This window comes from Lactuca saligna, chromosome 5 (assembly GCF_052625555.1).
Source record: "Lactuca saligna cultivar CGN05327 chromosome 5, ASM5262555v1, whole genome shotgun sequence".
NCBI classification, from domain to species: Eukaryota; Viridiplantae; Streptophyta; class Magnoliopsida; order Asterales; family Asteraceae; genus Lactuca; species Lactuca saligna.
In genome coordinates this window covers 246,744,578-246,750,312 of record NC_136421.1, presented here as the reverse complement: position 1 = coordinate 246,750,312, position 5,735 = coordinate 246,744,578, and the positions used below count along the sequence as shown (strand labels likewise).

Genomic DNA, 5,735 nt, shown 5'->3' with positions numbered 1-5,735 from the left:
TATTTCTCGCCATTTCAGGCAAGTAACAACATTTATTCAAATATAACATTAACCCATTATTAAGCAATAAATAATAAACTCATATCTTGGTAACAGGTAATGCTTTCCTGTTGCCCATGACTAAGTTTATCTTCCCGTGTTCCACTTGCTCACTTCTTCTTAGGCCCTACAGATCCGTACAAATGTGAATACCACAACCTGTATCAAGAACCCAAGAATTAGCATTAGATGGGTTATTAGACAATATTGTATAAATACCTGCATGGGTGGGTTTAACTTTCCCATCCTTTACGTCTTGCAAGTATTTGGGGCAACTTCGCTTCCAATGCCCCTTTTCCTGGCAATAGAAGCATTGTGCTTCCTTTGGGTTTGAAGAAGGAGTGATGGGACCTTTCTTTCTCCCACTTGAAGAGGAACCATCAAGGGACTTTCCCTTGGTACCCTTCAAAGGGATTTTCCTCTTCTTCCCCTTTCCCTGCCCAATTGCCAGAATAGGAGTTGTTGAAGGAGTAGAAGTAACAACTGCTTTACCCTTAAGGCCATTTTCAGCTATCCTTAAGAGTCCTTGAAGTTTGCTAAGTGTGACTTCCTCCTTGTTCATATGATAAGTCATACGAAACTGATCATAACTTGGAGGTAAGGAATGGAGAATGATATCAATCGCCATGTCCTCAGGGAAGTCAACTTTGAGCTTTAGCAACCGATCAACGAACCTTTGCATCTTTTGCAAGTGATCGGTGATGGGTTCACCATCCTTCATTCTGGCTGTTATCATGGAGGAGATGATTTCATACCTATCCTGACGCGCACTCTGATGGTACCTATCCATCAGATCCTGGTGCATCTCATAGGGGTAGAAATCTTCATAGGGTTTTTGAAGTTCGGGAAACTCTTCAGGACACTTTAGTAGCATCCTTCTCATGTGCAAGAAACTCCGCAAACTCTTCAGGAGTAGCAGTGGCTTCATTCACAACCTTAATCTCCCTATCGAGGACATACTCCTTGTCTTCATAGCGGGTAATCATTATGATGTTTCTGATCCATTCATTAAAGTTGGATCCATCAAACGTGACTTTCCCACACAAGTTCATAAGGGAAAAGGAGCTTGTATGGTTTGAGCCAGCAGCATTGTTGGAAGACATCTGAAAGAAAGAAAGACAAGTTTTATTAGATAAAGAATCCTTAATAAGTCACCCAAATGAAATATTAAGGCTAGGATCCATCAAACTTTTTATAGTTGGAAGAGGGATGCCGTAATCCAATCTATAAAATATTTGAAGGTAGGTAAATGACGATTTACCAATTTCCAGCATAAAAACGGAATATTTTATTATTAGGTTTTATTGGAATTGAAACTCCTAGATCTTTTGAGATACATTGAACTTTTCAATGGCATGTTTGAATCTCGATTGTGCCTCTCAAGTTTGTGACTGGGATGCCGAGGATCACAAACAAGGTGTGAATAACCATGGAATTTAACTTGGTACCCTTAACTATATTACCTAATCGATGTGCCGGTTAACTACACATGCTCCACCAATCTATAATAAAGTCAAGTTACCCTTTGCCAGTCTTACTAGTCCTTATTAGTGTGCCAGTTAACCACACACGCTCCACTAACGACTTGGTAAGGTACAAAGTGTAATTTCATAGGTTAGCACATATTTCACATTTTCCTAAAGTAACTAAGATTAGGAATTAATAATGTATAGTTACTTTATAATTTCATTATACTTTTAATGAGGATTAAGGTCCAATCAAGGCTCTGATACCACTGATGGTCTTAAAGCAAAAGAACATCCTATGTGCTCATGCAAAACCCGAAAGCTTGGATCTAGGCTTCTCTATTATACATGTAATACATCCAAGACTTGTAACCCTAGATCTAGCATGCATAGTTCGAAATTAACGCTATAAGAACAAATCTAAGTGACTACCTCTTTCAATTGGATTGAAATCCTTTGATTCTTCTTGATCTTGAGCTTAGAGTCACAATTGTAACTCCTCTAATGGTTCACAAACACCACACAAGAAAGAAGGCTATTATGAGAGAGGAGGGAGGATGCTAAAATCGGCCTAGGGTTTCTCTTGGAGTCAAGGTGGCTGAAAATTGCAAACAAGGGCCTCTATTTATACTGTAGGCTGCTAGGGTTTTAGTCTAAACCCTAATGGACAACTTAGTCACCAAGCAGCCCATGGAACCTTCTAGAATACGGCCTTGGACGAAAATATGATGGATCCCTATCATAATTTCGTTCCCCCTTAGTCCATGAGGTTTCCCAGCCCAAAACTCAACTATCACACATTTGACAGTTTATGCCCCTTTATTCAATTAACCTCTTTTAGTCACCAAATTAATTCCTAATTAATTTATGATCAATATTAATTAAATAATATGATTTGACTGTTAATATATTATTCTTATAATATATTAATAAATCATAATCTCTTCTCTCTCTCCTAAATAACCTTGTGAAGTTTTTTGGTGAAGGCAACCCAAAAGGACTATGCATAACCGGGTCAAGTACATACCAAATATAGTTACGGGCTTAGACACTAACCAACAGTAATAACAAAAACCATAGTAAAATTAGAAATAGAAAATGTGTAGGTTGTTTTTGGAGCTTTAGAAATTTAGAATAAATAGAAACACTACCTATCATAATCCTAGAATCCAATTTCAAATTATACAGAACAATATAGCTTGTTACCTGACCTATAACCAAGCTATTTTGTCAGGTACCCCAACCATATTCAACTTTGAATCACCAAGATTATATAATTCTATCAGCTCCCATAATTACTCCAAGTGCAAAAATGTGTGTACTTGTCACATCCCAATTTTTGTTGTAGACACACCAAAACTTCTGAAACAGACAACATATATGACAAGTTAACTGAAGAGTTAAATAAGTAATACATACTTTAACTAAACTTTATAAACCAACTCTCATGATGGGTCTCTAAAAAGGAAAAAGTGAAAAGGCTAGCAAAAATTGAAAATTACTTTTTAAAATTTATACCAAAAGTTAAACAAATAACATATATATCATCATTTTGGTTCCTATGGTGTTAATCTAACTAATGTTGTTTTATTTTATACTTATATCCATATTGGAACCATACATAAGCAAGCATAAAATAAAGTAATAAAAATTAATTTCATGTCATATAGAACCAACATTTCAACCATTCAAGAGGTATTTTAATTTGACTTTAGGGTGCAAAATGGTCGTTTTCCTACTTCAAGATTCATGTAACTTATATTTAATTCTTCAAATAAAATAAATGAAAAATCATAACCACATGTATTAAGTAAATACAAAATATAACATACTCCAAAAGTGCATTATTTGATGTTTTTCTCAACAAAACAACCAAAAAGTTAACCTTCGAATTGTTCTTTTATGGCATTAAATGTAGATATTGTCTTCAAAACTTATGGATGAAAGTCAGATTAGTAAACATAGCTACCATTTGTGTTCCAACAAATCTAGTAAAACCTAACTACAAACTCCAAAAAGGCAGGTCACTTCAAAGATTATGATTCACAAAACACCAAAATCATCATCTGGTTTATGAATATAACAATAATATAATCTTGATAAACTTTTGGTAATGACAATTTGAAAGCATTACATAAAAACTATGAGATGAAATAAAAGATATTGTAACATCCCCCTCTGGCACGTATCACAATATTGTCCGCTTTGGGCCACTCGACACGAGGACTTCCCAGGGGGTCACCCATCCTGGTACTACTCCCGCCCGAGCACGCTTAACTGCAGAGTTCTTATGGGATCTGCTGCCCTCACGGTTTTAAAACGCGTTGTGATAGGGAAGGTATCCACACCCTTTATAAGGAATGCTTAGTTCTCCTTCTGAGCCGATGTGGGATCAGATCTAACCCACTTTCACCCCCCATTATAGGGTTCAACGTCCCCGTCGAACACATCGACCCATGCCCAGGCTCTGATACCATTTGTAACATCCCCCTCTGGCAAGTATCACAATATTATCCGCTTTGGGCCACTCGACACGAGGACTTCCCAGGGGGTCACCCATCCTGGTACTACTCCCGCCCGAGCACGCTTAAGTGCAGAGTTCTTATGAGATCTGCTGCCCTCATGGTTTTAAAACGCGTTGTGATAGGGAAGGTATCCACAACCTTTATAAGGAATGCTTAGTTCTCCTTCCGAGCCGATGTGGGATCAGATGATCAGATCTAACCCACTTTAATAAAGTGGGTTAGATCTGATCCCACATCGGCTGGGAAGGAGAACTAACCATTCCTTATAAGGGGTGTGGATACCTTCCCTATCACAACACGTTTTAAAGTCGTGAGGGCAGCAGATCCCATAAGAACTCTGCAGTTAAGCGTGCTCGGGCGGGATTAGTACCAGGATGGGTGACCCCATGGGAAGTCCTCGTGCCGAGTGGCCCAAAGCGAACAATATTGTGATACGTGCCAGAGAGGGATGCTACAGTTGGTATCAGAGCTAGGGCACGGGTCAATGTGTTCGACGGGGACGTCGAACCCTATAATGGGGGGTGAAAGTGGGTTAGATCTGATCCCACATCGGCTGGGAAGGAGAACTAACCATTCCTTATAAGGGGTGTGGATACCTTCCCTATCACAACACGTTTTAAAGTCGTGAGGGCAGCAGATCCTATAAGAACTCTGCAGTTAAGCGTGCTCGGGCGGGAGTAGTACCAGGATGGGTGACCCCCTGGGAACTCCTCGTGCCGAGTGGCCCAAAGCGAACAATATTGTGATACCTGCCCAAAGCGAACAATATTGTGATACCTGCCAGAGGGGGATGCTACAGATATCACATACTGATTCTTGTAAAAACATGAAATACAAACATAGAGGTTAAAAGGGCAAAATGGTAAATTTTGTGTATCATTCAAGATATAAAGAAACAAATTATAGAATATAAGATCTCAAACCTGCAAGCTTTAAATGAGTGGCAATTCCCATGTATCTACTCCAGACTTCCTCAAATCCATTACAAACCCTTCTTGTTGATGCTGCCATTTTATAAAAAAAATTGTAAGATTTTTATGAAGATATATTTTTATTGGATTATGAATTGTAAATAATGAAATTACTATACCATCTCCAAAACCATAACAGGGAATCAAGTTATCTTCATCAAAGGCAGCAAATGTTTCCTAATAATGGTTATTGCTTGTTCATAGGGATTTAAATCATCTCCAATATGATGTAGACTTTTTCTATTAAAAGACCTTAAACCAATTTGTAGGTAACCGGTTAGTTAGACTTAGTGTGCTTCTTATATAGTATCACATCACAAAGAAAGAAAAAGAACAAAAAGGGTAATAACGTAAACGTTACCGGTACATTCATTGCTCTTAGTGAATTCAATACCAACAATTAGGTTAGAAGATTTGAGCCCTACACGAGGAAGACCTTAAATCACTTGTGCAAAAAATTTGGAAGTGTCATTTTAGTAATTGTGGAAGCTTTCAACTAAACCTACAAGATAAAAATCCATATGAATGTGATAATTTCCACTATCATACAAAAAAAGATTAGCAACTACTTGCACATACTACAATACAATGCATAATATTACAAAAGTACAACATATTTTTGAAAAAACAAATCTCTCCAAGAATCATTAGCATACCAGAAGTCATAAAAATACTAAAGACAAAATCAATTATCCAAATTCTATATAAGATTGACATATCTAGTGACCATATGA

General features: G+C 37.5%; 1 pseudogene; it reads right to left on the bottom strand.

The window, feature by feature from the left end:
• Positions 1-3,714: 3,714 nt before the first annotated feature.
• Positions 3,715-3,832, bottom strand: LOC144999362 (5S ribosomal RNA; annotated as a pseudogene).
• Between the last annotated feature and the right edge of the window lie 1,903 nt (positions 3,833-5,735).